Source organism: Papio anubis, chromosome 8, assembly GCF_008728515.1.
Source record: "Papio anubis isolate 15944 chromosome 8, Panubis1.0, whole genome shotgun sequence".
NCBI lineage: Eukaryota > Metazoa > Chordata > Mammalia > Primates > Cercopithecidae > Papio > Papio anubis.
The window spans coordinates 53438473-53459348 of NC_044983.1; positions in this window are offsets into that span (position 1 = coordinate 53438473).

Below are 20876 nucleotides of genomic sequence, written 5' to 3' on the forward strand. Positions count from 1 at the left end.
GCTGTAATGGAGAAGTAGGACAGTCTGGAGTGGGTAAATGTCATGATCAAAGACAGATTCAAATTTGAAGGACCAAATGCCAGAGAAACAGAGAATGAGAAAAGAAGCCTGCTTGCAAAAGAATAACGGGTGATGGGTTAAATTACAGGCAGATGCTCATCTTAAGGATGTGCTTCAGTTTATTGCACTTCACAAATACTGCAGTTTTGTGTGTAGGTTTTGTTGTTGTTGTTGTTGTGTTGTTTGTTTATCTGTTTTTATGAATTGGAGTTCTGTGGCAACTGTGCATTGAGCAAGTCTATCAGAGCAATTTTTCCAACAGCATGTGTAAACTTTGTGTCTCTGTGTTGCTCTTTGGTAGTTCTCACAATATTTCAAACTTTTTTATTATTACATATGTTATGATGATCTACGATCAGTGGTCGTTGATGTTACTATTGTAATTGCTTTGGGGCACCAGAAACTGTGCCAATATAAGATGGTGAACTTAATCAACAAATGTTATGTGTGTTTTGACTACTCCATAAACTGGCCATTCACCCTTCTCCCTCCCTCTTCTAAGGCCTCCCTATTCCTTGAGACACAACAATATTGACATTAGGCCAATTAATAACTCCACAATTGTCTCTAAGTGTTCAAATGAATGGAAGAGTTATACATCTCTCTCTTTAAATCAAAAGCTAGAAATGATTTTGCTTAGTGAGAAAGGCATGTCAAAAGACAAGATAGACCAAAAGCTAGTCCTCTTGGGCTAAACAGTTAACCAAATTGTGATTGCTAAAGTAAAGTTCTTGAAGAGAGTTTAAAGTGCTACTTCAGTGAACACTCAAAGGATAAGAAAGCAAAACTGCCTTATTGCTGATATGTAGGAAGTGTTAGTAGTCCATATAGAAGATTAAACCAGCCACAACATTCCCTTCAATCAAAACCTAATCTAGAATAAGGCCTTAACACTCTTAAATTCTGTGGAGGCTGAGATAGATGAGAAAGCTGCAAAAGAAAAAATGATATCTAGCAGCGATTTGTCAATGGGATTAAGGAAAGAAGCCATCTCCATAACATAGAAGTGCAACGTGAAGCAGCAAATCCTGATGGAGAAGCTGCGGCAAGTTATCCAGAGATCTAGCTAAGATCAGCGATAAAGATGGCTACACTAAACAACAGATTTTCAATGTAGAAGAAACAGCTATATTTTGAAAGAAGATGCCATGTGGTACTTTCATAGCTAGAGAAGAGAAGTCAAAGCCTGGCTTCAAAGCTTCAAAGATAGGCTGACTCTTATAGTAGGGGCTAATGCAGCTGGTGACTTTAGGTTGAAACCAATGCTACCATCTCAAAAAATTCCAGAGCCCTTAAGAATTAAACTAAATCTACTCTGCATGTGCTGTAGAAATAAAACAACAAAGCCTGCATGACAGTACATCTGTTTACAGGAAGGTTTACTGAATATGTTAAGCCCACTGTTGAGACATACTGCTATGGAAACAAAAAGATTCAAAATATTATCATTCATTGACAATGTACCTAGTCACCCCAAAGCTCTAATGAAAATGTAGAAAGAGGTAAATGCTGTTTTCATGCCTGCTAACACAACATTCATTCTGCAGCTCATGGACCAAGAAGTAATTTTGACTTTGAAGTCTTGTTATTTAAGAAATACATTTTGTACAGCTCCAGCTGCCACAGATAGTGATTCTTCCAATGGATTTGAGAAAAGTAAATTAAAAACCTTCTTGAAAGAATTTGTCATTTTAGATGCCCTTAAGAACATTTGTGATTCAGAGAAGGTCAAAATATCATTAACTGGAGCTTGGAAGAAGTTGATTACAAGCCTCCTCGTGGAAGACTTTGAAGGGTTCAAGACCTTAGTGGAGGAGGTAACTGTAGATGTGGTAGAAATAGCCAGAGAACTAGAATTAGAAAATTAAAAGTGGAGCCTGAAGATATGACTGAATTGCTGCAATCTCACTATAAAACAAATGAAGACTTGCTTCTTATGGATGAACAGAGAATGGTTAATTGAGATGGAATCTACTCCTGGTGAAGATGCTGTAAACATTATTTAAAAGACAACAAAGGGTCTGTCAAAAGAAATGATTTAGAATATTCTATAAACTTAATTGATAAAGCAGTGGCAGGGTTTGAGCAGATTGACTTCAATTTTGAAACAAGTCTATGATGGCTAAAATGCTATCAAACAAGATTACATACTACAGATAAATCTTTAGTAAAAGGAAAAATCAATTGATGAGGCAAAGTGTATTGTTTTTTTATTTAGAGAAATTACACAGCCACTACAGTCTTCAGCAACCACCACCCTGATCAGTCAGCAGCCATCAACATGGAGACAAGACCTTCCAGCAGCGAAAAGATTACCATTTGCTGAAGGATCAGATGATCATTAGCATTTTTAGTAACAAACTATTTTTTAAAAAAGGTATGCACATTTTTTAGACATAATGCTATTGCATAGTTAATAGGCTACGGCATAGTGTAAAGATAACTTTTGTATGTGCTGAGAAGCCAAAAAGTTTGGACTTGCTTTATTGCAATATTCACTTTGTTGTAGGGATCTGGAATCTGGAACCATACCTACAACGTCTCCAAGGTATGTCTATAAGAGGGACTCATGTGGATAGCTAAGTGTGTGGTTATCTGTATCAAGTACAGAGGACAGATAAGCATGTGTTTCCCTCCAGAGTTCTTGGTACTTGCAAGTTGATGGTTACCCTGGAGGTCTGAGCAGGGTTGGACAGCAGGCAGGCACTAGGGATGGAAGCAGCTACCTGCAATAAGTTGTTTTGGCATACAATGAGTCCCTTTCTTATTTCCTGTGCTATGTCCCCAGAGCATAAAGTAAGCTGCCAAAGTAGCCCAGTCTCAAGGTGGAATATGGCAATCACCAACAGGAGCAGCCTGGTCTTCATCATAGCACTTCCCAGCTATGTTAATTAGATAATTTGTTTTCACAGTAATGAATTGAGGCTAGTGACCGTAACTAACTTGTATGTGTTGAACTGAAGAAGCCTCTTTCAATAATTTACTTGGGAAATAACAATGAGCAAGGAGCACAAAGCGTTCCCAAAAAGATAGAATAAGAATAGCAGGTCTTGCAATCTCTAGCATGGCTGTTCCCCTGCTTCTTACTTTTCAGGAATATATAATATCCCCCTAAGTTGAAGATGCAATGTCAGGATCTGGCTGTTCCTTCTTGGCTTTAAGAGCTAAGGATCTATGGTATTTCATGCACCTTGTTGAAAGGTGAATTTGCAGTGGGATGGAAAATAAATTTCATCTTATGTGCCATCCTCGGTACCTGCCTGGAACACTACTGAGAAGGGATCCGAGGCTGGTTCCAGGCTCAGCAGGAAAGAGTGCCTGGTCAATGGATTAACAGCACCCACCCCAAGCCCAGGGTATCTATGCCTGTTCGCCTGTTCGCCTGTTCATGGGGCCTCAGCAGAAGGTGCTCAAGGTCACTATTCCTATACTAAGACTGGCTTTTACATTGAAGATGATTCAACCAAGAATGTTTCATAAAGACAGTGAGTGTTTGTCACATGTACAATTAGTCAATGAATTATCATTTTCAGTGAGTTATATCTAAATTTACTCTCTTCACATTGGTAGGAAATTCTTTATTTTCTCTGTAAATAGCCAAATCCTGGGAAACAAAAGATACTAAACTAAGACAATCTAAGTCAAAATAAATATTAGGCATTTCCAAAGGCATATTTTTTGGAATACTTCCTAGAATGGTTCTCACGAATGATAATATTAGTTTCATGATTGAGAAAATTCTTTGAAACTCAGTTGCCCCCATTTCAAGGGTTTCCTTTATTCATTTGTATTTGAAATCACAGTGCCTAGTACACATCTTTTATAATGATCTTTAAAATGCTTTCTTTAGGTATATGGCTGATTTCTAGATGAATATATTTTCAATTTTTCTTCTCTTGCTCCTTGATACTTGAGACTGGACGTCTAACTAACACTAATGTGAATGTAATTCTAAGGTGAACTCATTCAATGTTAAAATGAGGTGATACTGACATGCTTTCAATGAGGCATCAGATCTTTGATCATCACTGTAAAGTCCCTGAAGGAAAGTTCCTTAATCACATTGGCCCATTATCTTTATTAAGCAGCTCTGGGCACCATTACCTTCAAACAAGCTCTGAAAATAGGCTCTGACTTCTGGGCATCAGTAATGTCGGTAAATGTCAAACTGTTCCATTTCTCCTAATCTCACCTACATGATGATAATTTAATTACGAAACACACCTTGGGCTTTTCAGTCTAGATTTTTATGTATTTATTTTCCATGGAGAGTAGAGTTTCCTTATGATGCCAAAAAATATGAAAATAGAAGGACATGAAATATACATGAGAAGTAAAGCCATTAAAAATATCTGTTAGCCAATAAACTAATAAAAAAGATATCAATACAACTTCTGTTTCAGTCTTCTGCTGTGTTGAGATAAGAAAGGAAAAGGAGAGAGTGGAGGAAGGCATAAAGGCAAGTAGGGAAAGAGGAAAGGAGGAAGGGAACAGACAGGAAGGAGCAAATGACAAAGGAAAGAAGGTCAAACGTGATTTATTTATTTATTTAACAGACACGTAGAAACTTACTCTGTGCACCTTAAAAAAAAATAACTCATTGAAATCTTCTAAGAAATTAACAGGTAGGGCTGATTATCATCCCCATGTTAGACAAACTGAGGCACACAGTGAATAAGAGCTTGAGTATTTTGCCCAAGATCATACAGCTAGTAAATGGTAGAACTTAAGTTTGAATACAGGCAGTTCATTGAAAATAAATCACTTCCTTTATAAATAAAAAGTATTAAATCAACTCATTTTTGAAGCATATAATCCAGAGCAAAACTATAATGGGCATAATAATAGTCTTCTAGTAAAAATAAATTTTGTAATGTAAGTTACTTTTTTATGATCTGACATTGGAAAAACCATTATAAGTTATACCAATGCCACTTTTTCAGCTACTTTAGTTCCTAATCAGCATGATGATTGTAAGTGTTATCAATAGTGATCTTTAAATGCTTCAAATTTCTTTTTAACTTGGAAGATTAACACTCTGTTATAGATAAAAAGATGGAAATTATAAGAAAAAAATGCACAAAGCACTTTCAGAAAAATGTGGGTTTATGCTATGGCATTTAAAAACCACTTTTAAAAGTTTTCATTTTTTAACTATTACTTTTTGATAATCTTAAGTAAAACAGTAAATTCACTGCCCTTCGATTTTGCAGTTCCTGTGCATTTATTCTAATGTTATTTTCATCCCTTGAAATTAGTCAGATTGGATTACAAAAGGCTAGCACTATACCAACTGTGCTTAGCCCTTGAAATCTTGAATCTTTCTGGCTAGTCTGTCAATTACATGATTAAACCCGATAAACTACATGCAATTCCACTCAAAACTGAAGATCAGAGAACTCTCTGATTGGCTCTAAATATATTGGCAAAATGGAGCAAATGAAAAAAAATTAATTTTGTCTGATCAAATAAAAAATATTGGTCAAGATAGTTCCTTCATGTAAGAAACAGGATATGAAAATCAATTTTAGTGGACTATAAATTAATAAGTGATTCTAACAAAGATTTTCTCGGGCATTCTCCTAAGAAAGCAGACCAAAATGAAAGATTGATCAACTGTTAGAACTGACGGGAGCTTCGGAATGAATCCTTTGACTAAAAAGCTGGCCAAGATCACAGGAAGTCCCAACAAAGTAGCAAATTAATCATAGAATCCTTTGTACACTGTAACAATCCACGTGCTCTCTAGTCTACTTCAATAGAGCCATTGGCCACAAATGTGTGAAAAGTGTGATTTAATTACATGGAAAAGTCTAATTTGCACAGAGTAGATTTGACAAGAGCAATGATCCACCATACTTCTCCTGAGCTATGGTTATATCTACCTTGATCTTGGAGCTGCCCACTAACCAGGGGTTAGGCAGAGAAGGCATCTATATACTAAGGACAAAATAATTTTCTCTATATAAGTATGTTAGAATATCTAAGAAGTCTCATGTCATTGTCCTCACGATTCAGTGTCCTTTTAAAATATGTGCACCGGCATCATATTGTTAAGAAAATAGAGACTAAATTAAGTTATGCAATTTTAAATTAAAATAATAATTGAACTTTTATTTTAACAAGCAAGTGTGTCCATTTATTAATAATGTCAGCTGGTCTTTCTTTCAATGTGTCTATCAGCCTATTCATTGGTCATTCTACCCACATGCAATCTTGTTCATTTACTAATGATTTCAGCTGGTCTTTAAATGTGCCTGCCTATTCAATCCTTATGAACAATACCTTTGATCACTTAATTCACATAGGTCTTTGGAGAGAATGAGCCCTGCTACCGACAGTGCTTCTGCCTAAATCACCCCAAGCCTTCATTAAACTGACCCTTTTATGTTTAAAGTTGAACCTTCTCTCTTCTCCCTATACTCAAATTGTGAAACATAATTTCCCTGGTGCTTTGCACTTCACAATCTACATTTATAGTAATGCCTCAGAGACTGTCTGGCATTCTGCAGCTTCCTCACAATGATGAAAGCAAAACTCAGACTGCACACCCCATACTCCGGAGCAGCATTATCAACAAACCTTGCTAGCATCGTAACTTCCAGAGGTGAGGGAAGGCCGGAGACAAACCATAGTCACACGAGGCAGACAAGAATCTTCCTCACAAGGCTGCATCACAAGAAGAAAACTTCCCATTAAATGCATGATGTAAGCAAGTTCGGAGACACAGTGAGTGGTATATGCTATCGGTCTATTTCCTGCATGCTGAACACTTGTTGGATCACATGGAAAAATTAACTGTTAAGTTATACACTATTTTTCATGTGGCTATGATACGTTCTTATATGTTTATGCAGAAGCAATAAAATCATTTGTTGAGGAAGACAAACATTCAATGTTTTCCACACCAGGAATTATTTCTATCAAAAGCTTCCTTGGAAGCCTATTTCTCATTAAATTTGTACATTCCTAAAGCACAGCCTTCTCATTACCAAGATACTGTTCCTCTTGTTTAAAGTACTGTTCTCAAAACTGCTCAGTAATACCATTTAAAGCACTGCCACTAATCAAAGTCCAGTCACAAATGTGAAGCATTTACACTGGCTAAGAAAATACATCTTGTGGAATTTTGTAACAAAGCACTGACATTAAATAAACATGACATGTTTTCAAGCAAGCATGCCTTTTTATTTATACTTTTTCATATTTTTAATGTGTCCTGGAGTTAACTTTGTCAAAAAATCTGCTAGAGTTCATGACCACTTAAGACTTGGGCTACATAAGAGATTCATTAGCTTCTTATAATTTTTATCCTTTAAAAAGCCTGAATAAATCATTTATTTATTTTAAATCACTACTAAATTTTCAATATAGCTATTTCATTTTCAATAAATCCCTTGCCAAAAAACAAAATCCTATGTACTAGTAAATAACTGAATAAACAAAAACAGAGCATGCTGTAATTTTTACTGCTACCATAATCGACACAAAGGAAACAAGAAATTATTCTATAGTATCACTCTAGCCAAAACATTTTAGAATCATGTGACATTTCTTGGGATGAACTGACACAAGGAAATAGCCTTTTGTATCTATCTTTTTTTTTGAGACGGAGCCCCCCGTCACCCAGTTTGGAGTGTAACGGCACAATCTTGGCTCACTGCAACCTCGGCCTCCCAGGTTCAAGCTATTCTCCTGCCTCAGCCCCCCAAGTAGCTGGGATTATAGACGGGTGCCACTGTGCCCGGCTAATTTTTTGTATTTTCAGTAGAGACAGGGTTTCACTGTGTTAGCCAGGATGGTCTCGATCTGACCTTGTAATCGGCCCGCCTCAGCCTCCCAAAGTGCTGGGATTACAGGCATGAGCCATAGCGCCCAGCCTTGTATCTGCCTTTGTGTCTATCTATAGGCACTGGGAAATTGACAGTGTTTCTCAGCACCTTTCCAAATATTTCTGTCCTCCTAACAAAGAGTAAAAGCCCTGGTATAGATCAATGATAAGTATCATAGAAATAAACAGAACACTCAGAAATTGCTTTTAAAAATGAGTGTTTCAGGTTAGCATCAATCACATTGCTTTGTTTTGTTTTGTTTGTCTTCATTCATATATTCTCAGCACAGTCTTGCCCTGAGCATGAAATTCTTTTAGAAAAAAGCCCTGGGGTAGGCTTTGACCCACTGACGCTAATGAGATTAGAAAAAAGCCCTGGGGTAGGCTTTGACCCACTGACATTAATGAGAACTCTGTATTCTGAGAAAATGTACTGCGGAGGGAAAGGAGATGAGAACTTGGCCATAGATCACATCAGAAGAGTTTAGCCAAAGATTTATGCAAAGAAATTTTATTCTAGAGTTGGCCATGCTCTATAGAGAAAGCCAAGCTTTTAGTGTTCTGTATTGGGAGTCTGGCTTCTTTCAAACTACAAAATGAGCAAAATCAACTTTCTTTACATTTCGAAAGGAAATAGCACTCACACTGACAACAAAGGCATTATTTGAGTCCAAAGTTCATTTTAAATAAATATATATGGTTAAACAAAATGATCTGCCTTAAGTCAACAGAATTATGACTTGCGCCAGGAGAAAATGAAGAAAAACAGCTGAGGCTGAGAAGCCCAGGCTGGCGTTTGGGTGGGAGGTATGCCTGTGAATGCTGAGCCTTGACAGTTCACTCTGACCAGTTATGTAATCCAGAATACAGCCTGCGTGAAAAAAACAAAAAACAAAAAAACAGAGAGAGAGCAAGAGAGAGAGACTGGTAATAAATAATGGCTTAGCAGGTCTGCAGTTAACAGAAGGGAGCATTTAATTAAATAGTAAATACTTGGGAATACAGATTTGGCTTAGCATTAAACACAGATCAGGTAGCAAATAATTGGAGCAAATGTGTGGGATTTTGCATATTTGGTTTTTTAAAGCTTATTCTTACCTTATAAATATTTTTCTCACTTGATGTAAAATATATTAAATAAATCTGGTAATTGGAAAGATCCCATTTTACCATTCAACTGTAAACCCAGTAGTCTGAAATAAGCTTTCCCTCAAAAAAAAGAAAAAGAAAAAGAAAACACCAAGGAACAGGATACAAGTGCCCAACCTATTCTACAGATGTCCCTCCATTCCCAGTTACCAAGCCCTAAAATGTCAACATTTCATAATTAAAAGGAAATAGTCCCTCTGCATTCTCATTAACTATAGCAACTTTTGAAAAATGACATTTCCTACCAAATCAGCTCCAATTTATTTTTTGTCTTTTGTGAGATACTGCAAACTCATTTAGCAAATCAGTTTTGTTACTATAGTGACAGACTCAACCTATTTAAACTCACATGGAGGTTTTCCCATGGTTTGCTGTATTTGGGAGCCGCCTCAGTGTTTGCACGAGGCAAAACCTTCTTTAGAAACTGAATCTGTACGGCTGGGTATGGTGGCTCATGTCTGTAATCCCAGCACTTTGGAACGGTGAGGTGGGAGGATCACTTGAGGTCAGAAGTTCAAGACCAGCCTGACCAACATGGTGAAACCTTATCTCTACTAAAATACAAAAATAAGCTGGGCATGGTGGTGTGTGCCTGTAATCCCAGCTACTCGGGAGGCTGAAGCAGGAGAATAAATTAAACCCAAGAGGCGGTGATTGCAGTGAGCAGAGATCATGCCACTGCACTCCAGCCTGAGTAACAGAGCAAGACTCCATCTCAAAAGAAAGAAAGAAACTGAATCTGTACATAGGGCACACTCTGGAAACTATCTGTGTGAGAGAGTACATTTAAAAAGAGATTTCAGATTCACTCTTCCCACTAGATAGTTAACGTTGTTTTTGAATTCAACCTGATTCTTACCACCCATTCCCGCCCCCAGGCAGTGGTTCTCAGGAGGAAGATGGTGGACATGTATCCAAAAACAAAACTGGCTGAGGGTGGGGGCACAGGAGATGGGGGACACATGTTTAAATAACATTGCTTTCCAGAAATCCTATTTGCATGGTCACTCACCCCTGTGGCTTTTGAAGCAACTTTTCCTGAAGGAAGTGTGTCAGGTCTCAGATGTCTTGGTGTGAGCCAAAAAGATGGGAACAGAATTTGATTCCAGGGATGGACAGGGAGCTATGCCTGCAGGAATGCAAGAACTCAGCATTCCAGGTGTGAAAGAGTGGGTCATGTGCTACCTTGGCTGTGCAACTGGGAAAATGGCTTGGAGGTGGCGGACTGGGAACTGATTTAAGAAAGGGAAAACCTAGTCGATAGTGGACAATGAAGCTGTAATTTGTATGGATAAGACTTTGGGTTTTAAGTCACTGGTTTCGTTTTTCATGCTGCCATGCTTTATGTAAATGCTTAGCACAAATAACAAACTGTCCATTCATTTTAAATGTTATTATTTCTCAATGAAAGATGTTGTGGAAAACTTGGAGAAGTGAAGGTAAAAGGGGAAGAGAGAAGGGTGAAAGGAAAAATGAGTTTCCATGATTTTTATTCCGCTTTCTCATCACATGTCCATGTCTGGAGTCTAGATATTTTTTCTTATTTTCTTTCTGGAAAGGGCAGTTAGCGTCTGACACAGTTAGTACCTTCCCTTCTTCCATATTCCTCTGAAACTCTTCTTCTGCCATAAAACGTTTTTATACATGTGCTTCTTTAATGGTTTTATAATAAAAGAATAGTTGTTTTTGAAAGCCACAGCAAGCATCCCATGTTTTCATCTACAGGATTTGGGATTATGGCCGTCCATGGGCACTGTCTTAACTATTTGTTAAGACATTGAGACAAGAATGTGTCAGCAATTCCACAGCACAACTATGTTCTTCATATTATCTAAAAATAAAGACTACAGTATCTTTACATGTGAATGATTTTGCTTTTAGGTTCTTATGCTACAGAATTCTGGATCTGAAATTGGCTTTCAATACTTTGAAGTTAAGAATTTCCAAAAAAAATTCATCTATTTTTTTTAGATTCTAATTTGTTAAAAAATTATTAAGGGCTAACGTTTCATTAACAATGCACTGAGAAATGAAGAACATACTCAGAGAATCTTTAGGTACCATCTGAAATCTTGGATTTGAAAAAGTCCCTTCAAGTCAGATTTTCCTGAAAATTACTGTACCAATCTTAAAAAAGGGGGAGCACCGGTACTTCAAGAAACCTCTAGAGAAAGGGAATCTGAATTTCAAAATCCTCAGATAACACAATTATTTATAAGCTGAATGAGAAGGGGCAAAATGACAGCTATTCAATGTCAAAAGAAATATTCTATTAAAAGAAAAAGAGAGAAGAGAAACAGAATATGAAAAATAGACAGTATGGATTGCTGGAAAGAGAGGAACAAAGAAAATGTAGACAAAAATAGGAGTAGCCCAAACAATGAAAAGCAGCCTTGAGACAGAGGCTCAAGATTGACATTACTGGTGTTTTGTAGTTGCTGTATCGCAATAGCATCATACAAGGGAATATGTGTGACTCATGATCGTATTTCTCATTTTACAAGTGACAATCTTGTATTGGTGTACCGTTCAGAGTTCTTGTATTTTTTCATCCGATAAAATCTCTTTTTCTTATGAGTTTGCAAAACAAAAACAAATAAGATTTCATTGAATAAATACTTAAATTATACTTATTCATTTCAAATCACATTTTGATATTTTCATGCTTTCTCTGAGAAGTGGCTGAGGAATAAATGATTTAATCCCAATGGGGTAAATACTGCTAATTTTGTCAAGAAAAATGTAAACTCAGTGTCTTAGTTTGGGCTCCCCACAAATGGTGAAAAGTGCTTGGATGCAGGTAGTTTACAAGAAAGGCATGGAAACAACCTAAGTGTCTGCCAATAGGTGAATGGATAAAGAAAATGTGAAATTGGAATTTTACAGTGGCATTTTTAATGGAAAGCTATTTAACCTTAAAAAAGAAGGAAATCTTGCCGTTTGTGACAATGTGGATGAACCTGGAGGACAGAATGCTAAGCAAAATAACCTAGACACACAAAGACAAATGATGCATGACTTCACTTATATGTGGAATCTAAATAGTTGAATAGAGAATAGTGCTGGTTACCAGAGCTTGGGCGTGGGGGAAATGAAGAGCTGTTGGTCAAAGGGTACAAACTTCCAGTTATAAGAGGAATAAGTTGTGGAGATCTAATGCAAAATTTGGTAACTGTAGTTAAATAATAACAATGTGTTACATACCTGAAATTTGCCAAGACAATACATCGTAACTAGTCTTACATGCACATGCACACACACACTATGTAAGGGGATGGATGTGTTAATTAGCTTGATTGTGGTAATTTCGTAATGTACGCATGTATTAAAACATCACAGTACACACCTTGAATGTATATAATTTTTATCTGTTAACTATACCTCAATAAAGTTGGAAAAAATGAAAGAGAAGTGAAGGAGCAGGAGGAGCAAGATGGAGAGGGAGAAAATTCAATAAAGAGTCCACAATGTAGGTTGCAGCTGTGAGGATGACTCTCAGAGCTGAAGGGAAAAAAAAGCGCACACATACCAGCTGCCATCCGCCACTGCCTGAGAGCTGTCCCTAGGAGTGTTAACTCTCCTGTGTTTCTCAGCTGTGCCTGCCTGTATCTGGGGCTGAAAAGGGCTTCTGTTTCTTACCAAAAAAAAAAAAAAAAAAAAAAAAAGAAGAAGAAGAAAGAAAGAAAAAATCCTAAGGCAGAAAAGCAGAGAGAGGAACAGAGGGTGATTGAGGTGGGGTGCAGGCAGCATGCACACAGATTCTTCACCACAGCCATAGTTAAAGTCAGTGGGTCCAGGAGAAGAATGGAGGACATGAAAAGCATTTGCGTTGATTCACCTTCACATGACTCGGATCTACAGAGGCTACCTGATAAACTTTGTCACCTATTCAGAGGTGGCCAGCATAATCCCTAACAAATACATAGTACGTAATAGAACAAGCAAACATCCCACTGCACAGCTAGTACCAGGGTCAACACTAGACTTTGTCCTCTCCCTCTTCACTCCCCGCTTTCTTCCCTTAGCCAGCCCTTTAGCTGCTCTGGGGTCTTGCAAGATTAGATGACCCTGTCTTTCATCTCTTAGGGTCTGAGTACCTTTGCTGGCTCTGGTTGGTTGCTGCAGTTGCATGTTGATATTGTCACTGATATGGGAGCACCAAGAGGTGATCCCACTGAACCCGAGTTCTAGATTATGCCTCCCTGTCCCTACTCCCTGTAACAGCATCTCTAGCTACTCATGATGATTATGGTTATTTCTCCTGGCTGCTGACTCCTTTCTTTGAGGGTTGCCCTACCAGCATGAGGATCCCAAAGTGACAGGAGTTGTAATTGTAGCTTCAGGTTAGTTGATTACTTACTCTGTCCTTGGAATCTGCGACCTCTGATCCAGCAAAACCTAAAATAGTGGAGCTGGGACTCATAAATTCTGCAAGTGGGCTACTAAGAGTTTTAATGAAGGACACCAATTGTATTTTCACTCTTTGTTCCCAGACCCATGTTGTTGGCTATTAGAGTCCAGCTATTGGAGACCACATAACATTATTGAATATTTACTGTATATAGACTATTTTGGAGAACAGAGCTACCTGTGGAAGTGTATCATCCTGAACTGGCTTTTTAGATGAGCCTTTAGTTAGTCCCTTAATATGAATTATGGTAGAAAAAAAAGAGTCGCACAGTCATGTGCCCTCTGTCACACTTCTACTGCTGAATAAAATGAGTCCCTCAGCCCAAGATGATGTTATTCAGGACCCCATGTCAGTAAAGCAGGCATTCTCAAAGCACTCTGATAATGGTAATATTCAACGGAACATCCAGAGATGGTTCCTGCAATCAGTATTGTGACAGAAAGCAAGAGAATTAACATAGCTCTGGAGTGAGAATGAGGGTGTACTGCTGTATTTCCCATACAAAAACTGCCTCTGGTAATTTCTATTCTTAGTATTAAAAAATATATCATCATCAGATCTGTGGCCTCATACCAGGCACAGAGATTATCTTCATTTCAGTAAGGAAGCCATTTGCATAACAAATCTTGGGTTAAGTTTCTGTAGTCCACCATTATCCACCAAAATTCTAATGGTTTTCACAGGGAAGTGAATCGAGTGAGAATAGGATTAGGCTTACTACCTCTGCAAACTTTAGTTCTCCAAGAGAGGTCTAATTTCTCTTATTAAACCCAGGATATACTATTTCACCTGATTTACTATATTTCTGGGAGAGCCAGGTTCGGAAATCTCCACTTGGCTTTTTCTAATACAATCTTTTACTCCACAGGATATGGGACAACCTGAGGGCTCTAGTTGCTAAGTATATTTATCTCAATTATGCACACAGGGAAGTGACTGAGAAAATGACCACAGTGTAGATCAATATACCAACTGAGCCCTCTGTGAAATGGACTTAGACCAGCAGCCCATTTATCACATGGTCTTTACAAGGCTCACCCTAACTTTGAAACACATTGACATTTCATGTCCCCTAGTATTAGTGTCAGCTCAGGACCTGTGTTCAACAGCTCTCAAATGTCTGGGTGACTTTCTTTGCCTAGTATACTCTTACTCTAGTAAATGACTTAGAGGCCTCTCTGGAGGAGTATAAATGTGTTTAATATTGGTGGTGGCATTGCAGGTTTTTCCTCAAAGAAAGTCAGTCTTCCCTTTAATCTATGGAACCTGCACCTGAGAACAGCTAAGATCTAGAAACTGAGTAAGAGATGGCTATTTTCCGATGTAATCACTAGGCACAGTGTACCCATACCCTTCTCTTCTGTAGTAATGTCCTTTTCTGGTTATTAGTTAAGAAGTACCCTAGTTGGTTGTCTGTCTATGTTGCCCCTAGGAATATGGTATCTATTAGCTGTCACCTCAGATTCCTACCACTTCGGATGGCCCTTTGGTCTTGCTGACTATTACAAGATAAACAACTTCAACATACTGATTAATTACAGCAGTTAAATTTATTCTTTTACTTGAAATCAAGCCCAGTATCTTAATTTGGGTTCTCCCAAAAGATAGCCTAAACTGGAACTTGGGTGAAGGATTTTATTTGCCATGCAATCCCAGAAAACATGAGTGAGGGAACAGAAAGAACATGAATGACCTGGTAGCTACATGTGACTGTGGATTACTGTAGAAACAGAAAGCAGAAAGACTAACAAAAAATATGCTATTAAAGTCATTGCTGTGAGCAACGGGGCCTCAACTCTGCTGGCTCCTCTAAGCAGCATACAGAATGCAGCCCAGAATTATTCACCATTCCTTATGCCCCACTGGTTGAAGGTTACCACGAGGGTCATTAATGCCCTGTATTTCTAAGCTTCTCCGTCTCTTTCTGTTTCAATATATATGTATATACATATGCATATGTAGTATAGTAACTATACTATGTACTCTCTTTCTCTCCATATATATGTATATACAGCATCCAGAGATGGTTCCTGCAATCAGTATTGTGACAGAAAGCAAGAGAAATATATACATATATATGGAGAGAGACAGTAGATAGTATAGTATATTATATACTATACATATAAATATATTTATATAGTATAAACATTTAAAATATATTTGATAGTGTATACTAGATAAAATTATATATTTAATATAACAGTATATAAATTAATTGATACAATAAAATAATTTATAATGAAATTATAAGATATAATATTGTATATCATTATATATTAAAATATGTATCAGATATGGAAAACTATTACACCTGGAGAAGGGCAAAGAGGAAGGAAGCACTTCAAATTCAGCATCACAATCCATCATTCACATTCTTTTTCTTCTGTGTGCGTGTGTGTGTGTACATAATATGAATAAGAAATATTCTACTCATGTGCTTATTTTATTGAAATAACTTGAGGAAGTTCATCAGTATAATAGAATTTCAAGATTGGGGAGTAAAGAATATAAGATGCTAGTTAGCAGTGAGCATAATAAATGGATGATAATATCATAAGCTGGTATGTGACTATCAAAAAAAATCTTGATAATAATAAACTTAAGGTAAGAAAAAACTTGTCCATTTATATTGTTTGGGGAAGAAGGAGGAGAAAAAGCATTGTTCATTGTGTTCTATTAACAAAGAAACACAGGTTTAAATATGAATTAATATAAGGACAAGCACTGGCAAAAATGTATGCATACAAGAAAATTCCAAATTATCAGAGTGGAAAAAATATATATAAATAATTTTATCAATCCAACAAGTGTATAAAAAGGGAAAATAAAAAACAATAATACTAATAATAAATATAAAAGATGATAGAAAAAATAAGACTAAACATAACCTTAATTAAAATTGATGAGAACAGTTATTTTTTAAGATAACTGCCCTCTTAAAAAACAAAATCTAATTAGAATGTTATTTATAAGAAGCATGTCTTAAAATACAAGAACAGAATATATGTCTGACAGTTGCCTTTCACAAAAAAAAAGCAGAAACACAAATATTACTGAGACAAAGATGGAAGTTTTTAATGAGAAAAAAATCAAACTACTAAGGAATCAAGTTTATAAGCCTCTATACATCTAATGACATCATACTGAAATATTTACAAAAACACTTAGAAATGTCAGGAGAATGTGATAAAGTCATTTACACAGGGGCAGGTTTTAATATTCTCATCTCACAAATGAAAAAAAATTGTAAGAAAAGTAGATAAGAATACAGATTATTCAAATAACCCTATCAACAAAGAATTCTAAAAGAGCTTATATACTTTCATTCAATAATTCTATCTTCAGAGCTTTTATTTAAGGAAAAAAATCAAATACATTTATATAGATAGAGAGAGAGAGACATACATACACATGTATATACATGTATATGTATAATAACAGATGGTTCTATTACAGCATTTTTCTTAATTTCAAAAGTAGTACATTTCCAATGCATGAATTTTAGTAAACAGAAAATCACAATAAAAACTAAAAATCAGTGAAACTGAACAGTTTTCTTATATAGAGAGAATGTGAGTGTTCTGTTTATGTTAGCTGAGGACTCAGATTGTTGAATCTAAACTTGTTTTAATCCGGTTTGATTCTTTCTACAGGGATGAGTTGCTAACCTTTGGAAAAGGCATTTTACTAATTGCAACATGGTCCCATCTGGTTGAATGATATAGAGTCATGGTTTTCTGGAAAATTCTCTTTTATCTTAGTCATATTTCTCAATGAACATGTTGATTTTGATGAAAGGAGAAAAATCTTTAAAAAATGTTTATTAATTCTTTTGTGAAGTATATAGGTAATCCAATTTGAAGATATATATGTACATGTCAATTATATCACAATAATAATTAGATGATTTATTTTAATTTCTAATTTCTTCACAAATAATTATAATGGCACTCTAGTAATCTGAGCAATGTAAAGCTATATCTCTAAAACATGAAATAAGGTGAAATTTGGCACTATTTTCATTAGAAATAAAAAATATAAAAACTGCAAAAGTCGTTTAGCTTTATAACTTACAAATTGTTTCCTGAGTAAATGGAAAACTTTATTTTAGTTTTAGTTATTGTTTGAGCCCTTCCTCAGGCATCAATCATATTGTATAAGTATTTCAAAAAATGAGAGAATAGAATAATAGAATTTATAGAACTCAAGTAGTGAATTCAATTTCTGGGCTTTATATCTAGTTTCATTTTTAAGTATGTTTTTCGTTATTCTGTATTTCATTATTTAAAAATCTAGCAGCAATCTACAGCTGACTAATGTCACTACTGTCATTTAAATTACAGCATTGTTTTAGAGGAAATTCCTGTAGTACAGTTAATTCCAATTATCTGATGTGGGCTGTGAATATAGTTCTTCAGCTCAAAATATACCCTACCACTTTCTCTTATAAGAATAAATATTCAGCAAATTGGATTGGAAGTGGTAGTGGGGATAATTAAAATAAGTAACAAGGAAAGTTTGGCTGAATGTATGGGAATCATAAAACAATTTAATTAGCAATAGACTGTTCCATAAGCCAGTGGGTCAGAGGGGATAAGTAACAACTTTCCAGAGAAGCCATAATGAACTGGTGGGAAAAGATCTGTAGATCACAAGTGACTATTTAGCTTCCATGCACAAATAGAGTTACACATTTTATTAAAATGTGGTATGAAAAAGAAGTTTAACAAAACTGAAACCTAAAATAGTCTTCACATCCAGATGGTAAGTTCCATCAAACCTCTAGGAACAGATAATTCTGATGTCGTTAATGTTTTCCAAAATATAGAAAATGACATAGAACTTTCAAATGTATTTAGGACCTTGACATTAAAATCTGACAAAGATAGACCAAGAAAAAAAATTACGGACAAATTTCACTTATGAGTTATGAATACGGATAAAGAAATATTAAATAATATATTGGTGAGATCAGATATAAACATTTACACTGATTGAAGGTGGAAACATACCCTTTCTGTGCCCTTTTGTTGTGATGGAATATTAATATCTTTCATCACCAATTGGAAGAAACTGAAGCAAAGCTCTTGCTGCTTTTCCTGAAAAAGGAAGTCATCTGCAGGTTGCTGGAAACTCAGGCAGTGGGAATACTGGATCATAAATGCCTGCCACCTGGCAGTGTTCCAGAGACAAATATATTCAAGGTTTATCTACAGAGACACAACCACTGACCTGATGTTTTCAGCTTGCAAATGTTCTGAAGTCCCCAGAGAGACATGGAAGTAGAAGAGTGCCACTGGATCAAAAAGGATAGTGGCTAATGTCTTAGCTATATACTGTGTAGACAATCTGTGAATATAGCACTTCCTTAGACTATGGACCTTTGACACCTGTAGAAGTGGATGAGTCCTCCAAATGGTCACAAGCTGGCAGGATGAAGGCTCAGAGACAGAATCAAAACTGATGTATGGAAAAATAAATAAAATTATATGTAAATATATGACTCAGATTATACCTACTGCCTTGATAATGCAAATCTAGCTATTATTAAAATGTAATATCCCATACTAGTCTAATTTTAATTATAGGACCAGTGTTTACAAGTCAATTAACAGAACTGTTAATATTTTATTTTAATATATTTTATTATAATGTATTTTAAGGAAGATAATATTATGATTCCAAGAATTTTCCAAAAAGGCAGTTAATAAAAGTTGCCTTTTATTTATGGTCAAAAATAAAATGCCTTATTATTTTTAGGAATGGCAGTCTATTCTCTTATAATAAAAAACCATCAGCTTCAACCACATTTAATAGTGAAACATTAGAGCCAAGTAAAACATCTACTACCATTATATTTTTCTGCAAATTTTAGCCAATGAAAAGCAACAAAAGAATAAATGCAAGGTATAAATATTGAAAAGGGAGAGCCAAGATTACTATTGTTTTTAAGTGATATATACTACTTTAAAAATTTGAGAGATTTAACTTGAAAATTCTTTAAGAAAGTTAGGTAAGTGGCCAAGTAAAATAATTAATTTGAAAAAATATTATATTTTCAATAATGGAAATGAACACATACAGCAATTAGCTAACTGGAAAAAATCTATTTTTAATAATGACAATTAATTCATATGTCACATAAACATTTGAAAGACTGTTCTAAGTTAGGTTACCTTGAACATCACCACATTTAGGATGAGGAAATGGAGGTAGGGAGGTGCAAGTGATTTTTCTCCACAGCTAGTGAGTGGAGAAGTCACAGCTAATAATAATGAAATGTAGAATAATGAAATACAGAATAACCCAGAGAGCTGCAGGGTCATAATGCCAGCTGGAGCCAGCTGTGTGACCAGGTCCCCAGCAGTGTAGCCAACCCAATGTCCTACACCTTGAGGAGCAGGTAGCACAGCACAGTAAGGAGGCTGCCCCTGGGACAAAGGGTGCCAAAGCCCATGCTCCCAAGGGCCCAAGAACCCAGTTAGACGGCCTGCAAGAGGCCAGGCATGTACCATGTCATGATGACATGTTTAAAAACAATAATAATTTTATTATCTAAATGCTTAACATGTAAAAAAAGTTAATATAAAATAGGTAGATTCCATAAGAAAAAATAAAATCTTAGAAAACTACAAAACTTGAATGTAGAAGACCGTTTTTAATCTTGAGTCCATTGATGGACTTATGACAATTTGTTATTTTCTAGAAATATGCAAAATATTATGAGCTTGGGCATATGCATTTTTTTTTTCTGAGAACTGAAGGTTTTATGCATTCAAAAAGATTGTCTGAAAGAGTTATAACTCCCAAAGTGTAACTTTGGTTAGAAAAATAAAAGATTTGAGTAATTTGAGAAACTTACATCTTTCCAGATGGGGAGACAATATGGTGTCCCTCCTTCCCAAAGAAACGTTAATTTAATGCATTTACAATAAAAATGCAGGCCATATTTTTCAAATAAAGGAAGTTTCCAAAAGTTTTAAATTTTTGTGTAGAGAAATAAATGTTCAGTAGTAAGCTAGACATTGTTGAAAAATAAAATGGAGGTTGCCCTTTTTAGTTATTCAAACATATTATAAAGCTTTGTAACTGAAAATATTGATGCTTTTATAGGAAATCAAGATTCTAAAAATGAAATAAATACACACACACATATGTTTTTGTAATTGAATAATTGTATTATCCAAATAAAAGAAGAAAGTATGTTATCCAGTGAATGTGAGTTGGAAAATTGGCAACTCAGTTTGAAATAAGAAATTAAATGACTACTTAACACCTACACCAAAATTTAATTTCAGATGGATTATGATTACATTATTTAAATGGTTTAACGATCTGAATTTTAAAACACTGTGAAGGAGACTTAGATTTAAGATAGCTGACCAGAGGTACATGGCACTCACCATCTTCATAAAGAAAGATAAA